At 42.8% G+C, this 8,303-nt stretch overlaps 1 long non-coding RNA gene across 1 annotated transcript; it reads left to right on the top strand.

Annotated features, from left to right (window-relative positions):
* The first annotated feature begins 1,477 nt into the window (after window positions 1-1,477).
* Window positions 1,478-4,714, top strand: LOC131837950 (uncharacterized). Its single transcript, XR_009356385.1, has 3 exons — window positions 1,478-2,079; window positions 3,179-3,243; window positions 4,506-4,714. It is a non-coding gene; the product is annotated as an uncharacterized LOC131837950 (long non-coding RNA).
* Window positions 4,715-8,303: the final 3,589 nt, after the last annotated feature.

The raw sequence follows: 8,303 nt of genomic DNA, 5'->3' as shown, positions 1-8,303 counted from the left end.
AACTCTGTAGGCTGATGCTGAATTCTGGAAAGAGTTGTAAAGCCATCCTCATCATTTTGTGGTCCTTTTCTCTACGGAAAAGATCTAAGCTTAGATTTCCCAGATAAAGACAGTTGAATAAATACGGTAAAATAAAATTAGAAGAAGGGGAAAAAAAGAAAAAGAAAAAGAAAACCTATGATTATCCACTGTGTAATTTTCAGATGTTCTAGCTCTGTAGTTCTCACCAGCATGTAATTAAAGGTGTATTTTCCAAATGGAATCAAGGCAGTGCTGTAGAAAAATATGAAGCAAACCTTCTTTATTCTGCAGACATGCGATTTCATACATCTCGCCCACTGTATTGTCCCCATCATCATAAGAGAGCAGGAGGAAGAGCCCTGCTCACTCCAAAATATAAGACAATTTTGTCTGGAACACAGAGACAAATAAATGAGTTAAATCTTCACCAAACTTGTCTCTCTATAAAAAGTACAAAGACACAAAATGAATAAAATTTGCATTCATTACCACTTGATATAAATTATTTAGAAGCATAAAATTTTAGAGATTAAATAGAATTATTTTTGTGTGTGTCCAATACTGTTATTTTTCATATGAAGAAATCTTGTACCTTAGTAAAACGACACAGGTACAGGCAGTGAAACTTAGGTGCCCAAAGAGAAGCCATGAAATCTTGAATATCAGTTTTATACCCACAGATGCCTGGAGCTCCTGAAGTTTATAAAAATGCATTGGGGCCCTGAAGGTTTAGAGATTAGTGAACTCATCAAAGATGATACAGATGGCCAGTGGCAGAGCTGACTAAAACCAACCTTTCCTGATTCCTGTTTTCATTCTTTTTTTAATACTTCAAATGAGATTATTTTCAAGGCTCCCGAATTATTAAATAATTGTGTCTCTTTGGGGAAGTAGAGGGATTTGGACCCCTTCTAGAAAGATATATTTTTACAGTATTTTATTGTATTCTGCACATTTCTAGAGTGTCCGCCATGAGGGCATAGAACACCCATTGGGTGAGCTAGCTGTGGGTGTGGCCATGTGGATGTGGGCCCATGATCTTGATTATCTTTTCTCATAGGAACAACTATAAAGAAGTCAAAAGTGATGGACCTCAGTACATTTTTATAAACTTCAGGAGATCTAGCCCCTTCTGGGTATGAAACCGATACTCAAGATTTCAGACTTCTCTGTCAGCACCCAACATTCAGTCCTTGTGCTTACGTGTATTTACTAAGGCATAAATGTGAGTCTGCTTCTATGAAATACCAGTTTCAGGAAAATACTTAGCTCTTGTGTGAGCCCAGATAACCACCCAACACCTGGACCAAAATACGATTTTTCCTTCCTTCCTTCCTTCCTTCCTTCCTCCCCCCTATTTTAGGAAAAACATATTTGCTATCATTATAGTTTGGAATTAAGGAAATCTTTTTTTAAAAGATTTTATTTACTTATTTGACACATAGAGAGAGAAAGAGTGCACCCATGCAAGCAGGGAGAGCAGCAGAGGGAGAAGGAGAAGCAGATTCCACTCTGAGCAAGGAGCCTGACAAGGGGATCAATCCCAGGACCCTGGGGTCATTCACCTGAGCTGAAGGCAGACGTTTGACTGACTGAGCCACCAAGGCACTCCCGAAGAAATCGTCTTTAAATTCTCTGGATGTAGCTCACTTAAAGGTGATATACCTATTTTGGAACAAGGCATTTATACACAAAGAAACCTGTGGATGTACAGAGCAGAACACAAATTAATATAAAGTAAGTCACAAGTGAAATGCCATTAAAACAAGCACTATTTGTGATGGTAAAAGTTATTTTCATAGTGATCGTGTTATATCACCTGTTACACTTGTAAGTTTGTCCGTCTCTAGAGACCACTAGTCTCTAGGTAAAACTAGTGGTTCCATATTCTGTGTTCTCAAAGGGTGCTTATTCATTAGTGTCTATACTGTAGTATGACGACAGTATGTACCTGTCTTGTCTTTTTCTCCACAGGATGAGCAGGGATGATATTCTCCTAGTTGTTCCCATGGTGGACGGCAAATGATTGTTGAAAGGATGAATTAAATATTGCTTGGAGTAAGTGCCAATTCATTGAAATTTGAAAATATATATTTTTTTCTTTATAGAGAATTCTGCTTAATAGCAGTAATTCTAACAATATCAGAACTATTGTATAAACTGAATCCACATAATATGTTTACAAGATCCTGAGTAAAAGTTATGGACCCAGAAGGTGTGATGATATTTTTCTATTAAAATTGTGGTGAAGTGTAGGAATTTTATTGTAAAAATGTGAGGCCTTGAAGTGCCTGAGTGGCTTAGTCAGTTAAGTGTCAGCCTTGGGCTCAGACTTGGATCTCAGAGTCCTGGGATCCAGCCCCACATCCTGCTCCTTGCTCAGCAAGGAGCGTGCTTCTCCCTCTCCCTCTGCCTGCTGCTCTCCCTGCTTGTGTTCTCTCTCTCTCTGTCAAATAAATAAATAAAATATGTTTTTAAAAATGCGAGGCCTCGGGTGCCTGGGTGATTCAGTGGGTTAAAGCCTCTGCCTTCAGCTCAGGTCATGATCCCAGCACCCTGGGATCGAATCCCACATCAGGCTCTCTGCTCAGCAGGGGGTCTGCTTCCCTTCCTCACTGTCTGCCTGCCTCTCTGCCTACTTCCTACTTATGATCTCTGTCTGTCAAATAAATAAAATCTTTTTTTAAAAATTTTATTTATTTATCGGGGGGGGGGGGGGGAGAGTGAGCACAGGCAGACAGAATGGCAGGCAGAGGCAGAGGGAGAAGCAGGCTCCCTGTCGAGCAAGGAGCCCGATGCGGGACTCGATCCCAGGACGCTGGGATCATGACCTGAGCCGAAGGCAGCTGCTTAACCAACTGAGCCAGCCAGGCGTCCCAAATAAATAAAATCTTAAAAAAAAAAAAAAAAAGTGAGGCCTTTCACTAGACCTCTACTTTCACTAGAATGAAACTTAAAGTTCTATTAAGAAGGAAACAGATGTGCCTGGATATATCAGGTGTGATCTTTCCACTATTTCATTTAATCCTCACTGTGGCCCAGAAGCTATGTACCATCAGCCAAACATTTCAGACAAGGTTATCTGCCTTGGAGCGCATAGCAAGGCAGGATTCATACCCAGTCATGTCTAACTCCAAAATGTCTACCTTCTTTCCAGGACACTACACATCTCTCAAGGTGAAAGAGAAGATGATCAAGAAAAGGATAACCACATTCTTTTAGGTAGGGCTGAAAACCATATTGCACAAAATTATGTGGGTTAAAAATTTTTTTTGCATGCTGAGAGTGAATTAATTGGAGTACCTTCCAAATCAGTCTAGGTGCTAGTTTCAGTTGTTTTCCAATTACTACAGATAAGAAACATTTTGCACCAGCTTTGCATTTTTAAGAGACAAATTACTTACATTCTAATATACATTCTCAGAGCCCTAAAACACTAATAAATAGATGTGAATGTCTAACATTGATTTTTCAAAAATAGTGATCAACCCATTAGCTAAGGTTTGCGGATATAAGGGAAACCGAAGCAGTATGAGGAAGTTCGTTATTACAGGGAGGGGCTCGCTGCTCAAATTCCTCTCCTCAGGTAAACCCATGGAATTCACATTAAGAATCCTGCCCTCCACAGTCCTAGGGAAGCATTCTGGTCAAACAAGCCTGTGTGGCTCCCTCCCAAAAAAGGTGATTTCACTGAGGTGAGGAGCTTGCTGGAGCTCATTCTGGGGACTCTGGTGTCCAGTGGAGATGTGGCTGGGGAAGACACTAGCCCTGTAGAGAGAATGCAACAGGATGGGGATCTGTGCCTGAGAGGCACCTTGGCAGGGGGGAGTGCTGCTCCAGGCTGCATCCATTCTCTGCATGTGCCCTGAGACATGGGCAACCCTGTCTCCAAGAAATGGGCTCTGGAACCACAGGATAAATCCAGCCAACAAAGTGGGGCCTGTCTCACATGGTTTCCCCAAACTATGTGCCATGCTGAGGAGGACTTTGGGATTAATAAGAAAACCACAGACCCACGAGAGAGTCACTTATGCCAGGCTGAGCTACCGCACTGGGTCTTAATATTAACCCAATTGCAGTTTTCAACTTCCTTCAGAAATGTGGTCTTGGGTGGTCAGTCAGGAATTTTCTGGTCAGCACCAATGGGGTAATCTGTCACATGCTCCCTCTCAATACCCTCCCCCAAAGGAAGAGGAGGTTATCCACCAAGGAAGACCTCCCTGTCCTGCCCAGTAAGAAAAGATGACTATGCCTGGAACTATCCTTTTCTTTTGTTAAGAATTTCCTTGCTAAAAAGAGAGAGAGAGAGAGAGAAAGAAAGAATTTCTTTGCTTCACCTTCCTTCCTGTAAAAACCTTCCATTTTGTCTAACTCCTCAGAACTCCCTTCCACTTGCTAGGTGGGGTGCTACCTAATTCATGAATGGCTTAATAAAGCCAATTGGATCTTCAGATTTACTCAGCCAGATTTTTGTTCTTTAACAGGATCTGTGACAAGAGAGGCTGGTGTGGAAACTGGACATGAGGGAAGCTGAGACGATGAAGCCCTCTGGTAGTGCGCGTCGCTCAAATGCTTTCAGAGGCCATGGCGCAGTGGATAACCTAGAGATCTGCAAAGGGCCTAGTTGGAGCAGCCATTTTGCCATTCAAGAATGTAGGCCCAGCAAGGCCAGGTCTTCAAATTTTCATGAGAATTACACATTAAAATTGTTTTAAATCTGAAATGTACTGGTTTTAAAATATTTACAGCTAAATCAAAATTTTTCAGTCTTGAGAGAGTCTAAGAAAGTAATCCACAGGCCAAACTGCCCCCATCCTTCCTCCTCCCATTTGCAGGGAGTAGGACAGCTATTTGGGACTCTGGAGGGAAAGGGCTACCTCATTCCCTCTCAGAGATACCAATTTCATTGGCATGAGATGGGCCCCAAGCATTAGATTACCTTCCTGTGAAGTCTAGCTTGAACCCTACTGGGTGAGTGAGATGAAGTGATTAGATACGAGGTACCCCTGGGCCATAGGTTTCCCTGACTGCCTCTTCTACATTCTCCTTACACAAGGTTATCTGTAGAGTCATAACAGCAAAAATTCCCTCTACCTGCATTTCTCCAACTTAAATGTGTGTAAGAATCACTCAGGAGCTTATTAATAACCTGGAGGTTACTAAACCCCACTGAGGGAGATTCTGATTCAGTAAATGGATTCTGAGATTTGCTCTTAACACCCACCTTAGTTTACTGTAACACAGATGGTCTGGAGACCACACTTTGGAAACACTGACTCATCATGGATGCTGTGACTGGCACATCTGTTATTTCAGCTCTAGCTTCTTGCCTAAATTCTAGATCTGTGGTTATAACTACCTACTGTAGGGAAAGCTCTACCATCTTTACCTGGATATCCCAAACTTATCATTGTCTGAATCCAAAGTGTTGTTTTCCTTCAAAGCCTGCACACAGACTTCTACTTTTTATTTCACTGGAACACATCATTGTCCATTTAATTGCCCAAGCCAGAAATCTGCGTTTGCAGCTATAGTGGTTGGGGACTAGCTTGGAGAATGTAGCAGGTACGAGCACGCCTTACCAAGTAGCTGCCTTTCTAGCCAAGTCTTCCCAGGTCTGTCTAGTTATTTTACCTTAGCTTTCTAAGTGGAATCCGGTTCTTCTGGGACAAACCAGTAATAACAGCAGCCTTATTTATGAGGTTGACTGTATGTCAGGCACTCTTCTAAGCATTTCATATGCTTTAATTCAATTTTTCATGCTGCCCTTGAATTCCCTGTTGTGTTTTGGCAGGTCAGTAGCCCCTAAACCTAGATCTCTCCCCTGTATTTCCATTTGCCATGGGGCCTCTGCTCTGATCAGAATCGATCATGCTGTCTTCCAGCAATGAAACCACCCATCCCACTGCAGACCCCAGGGTCCAAGAACCCTGCTATTGTTTTCTGCTCATGATTCCAGGGATATTGATGGTTGCCAGATTTGGAATCACATACAATATGTCTCCTTAGCTATGGTAGATAAGGTTGTTGCCTACCCTCAAACAATAGGGTGCTTCTGTCAGAAGGGCACTTGGCGATTGTCTAGTCCAATTTCCTTGCTTTATAGACTTGGAAACTGAGGCCTAGAACCATGAAGTCATTGGTTAAAGGTAAGGGAAGACTGGGAGTTAGAGCTGGGGATCAAACCTGAGTGTTTTGTGTTCAAGTTTAATGCTGGAATGCAAGTCCCATACTAGTGGAGTGACATGATCCTGGCATTTTGGTCCATGTATTTCCTGTATGTGCCTGCACCTACAATAGTGCCGAGGGCGCCGTAACTGTGAATAGCTATACAAAGATGCATCAGTCTGGGGCTGGTTGGCAATGCAATGACCAGAATACCCTTTGTCATAAAGAACTGTGGTCATATTATAGGACGATAATGTTGAATGCAATACATATACTATTTAAAACCTCTACCGGAAATACAGTGGAGGCAATAGATGAAAGGTTGTGACAGTGAGACCTAACTTCATTATTCTGCCCAAATGTACCATGAAAGAAGCTCACCTTGGCCGCTCCTTCTAAAAATTTGACCCTTTTTTTTTTTTGATGCAGTATTTCTACTTACTTTTCTTAAACCTCTCACCATCTCAAATTCTATCATTATGCATTCTGTGTTTACCATCTGTATACTCACTAGAATGATCTATGTGAGCAGGGGCTTTGTGTCTTTAATCACAATAAGGCCAGTACTTGGAAGTGTCTGACCCAGAAGAGCTTCCTGAAAATGATGGTTTTGCCTTTTGGAATGGAAGCTTTAATAACAGGCAACACCCTGGGATTCAGAGCCCGATGAACTCCCACAAAAGAAAACAAGATAAGCACCCAGGGCAAGGCTGGAGTCTGGATGTGAGAGGTTTGGATAATACCATTCGAGGGGATATTTACCAAAAATATTCTTTATCGTTAAGTAAATGACTTCTCCACTGTATTTTGACCCCATATCGAAGGAATAACCCACTACCATAAATAAAATTATAACATTTAGACAGGGGATACTTTCTTATTTATGAATATAAATGGAGTAGATTGAACCGTATCCCCCCCAAAAATTCATGTCCACCCAGAACTTCAGAATTTGATTTCATCTGGAAATAGGGTCTTTGTAGATACAACTAGGTAAGGATCTTGGGATGAAATAATCCTGGATATGGGGTGCGTCCTAACTCCGATGACTGGTGTCTTTGTAAGAGAAGGGAGACGGAAGTTTGGACACACAGAGACATGGAAGAGAAGATGATGTGAAGGTGGAGGAAGAGATTGGAGTGAGGCATCTTTTTTTTTTTTTTTTTTAAAGGTTTTATTTATTTATTCGACAGACAGAGATCACACAAGTAAGCAGAGAGGCAGGGAGAGAGAAAGGAGGAAGCAGGCTCCCCGCTGATCAGAGAGCCCAACTCAGGGCTCCATCCCAGGACCCTGGGATCATGACCTGAGCCAAAGGCAGAGGCTTTAACCCACTGAGCCACCCAGGTGCCCTGGAATGAGGCATCTTTAAGCTGAGAACACCAGAAGCCACCAGAAGCTGGAAGAGGTAAGGAAGTCTTCTCTCCCAGAGCCCTTGGAGCATAGCCCTGCTGGCCCGGGGATTTCACACTTCTGACTCCCCAAAATCGTGAGAAGGATTGTAACCCTTAACACCTATGAGTGCTAACTTGGAGCATATGATGCTGTCTGTGAAACTCTGTTTTCTGAATGACATCCTAAAACTCAGAGGAGTAGGCCAGGCAGGCCTCCAAGCTGAGCAGCTACAGTGGAGGAGGGGACCCAGACACTGAAAGAAAGCATTCCAAGCCCCCCACCCCCATTTCTTCCTAAGAACCAGGGAAGTGGAAGGTGGGAGGACTTGCTCCTTCTAACCCATGAGGGAGGCCGGGGAACAGTCCTTCCAGTCTGTGGATAGGGGGGTGACTGTTTCTCATTTCATGGCTGCATGAAAATATGACCATTCTCTTCAAATACACAGGAAATCATTTTCATTTCTTATAATTTAAAATTCCTGGTGCCAAGTATTTCTCTGACCTTTCCTTTCCTTCTGCTTTAACCCGTCTCACTACCTCTCCCCACCCCCACCCCCCCCCCCCCCCCCTTTACTGCTAAAAAGGCTGGAGTTGCTAAGTCCCTTCTCAACAGCTTGGCTTCCCTTACTTCCCCAAATGACATATTTGACTGCCCCCTACCACGCGCTCCTGCGAAGGAACCTTAGCTTTTCTGCTCTTCCCCGCCTCAGCCTCTTCTCT

Source organism: Mustela lutreola, chromosome 8 (genome assembly GCF_030435805.1).
Source record: "Mustela lutreola isolate mMusLut2 chromosome 8, mMusLut2.pri, whole genome shotgun sequence".
Taxonomy (NCBI): domain Eukaryota; kingdom Metazoa; phylum Chordata; class Mammalia; order Carnivora; family Mustelidae; genus Mustela; species Mustela lutreola.
Note: the sequence above shows the minus strand (reverse complement) of the source record. Positions and strands in the feature narration are given on the sequence as shown.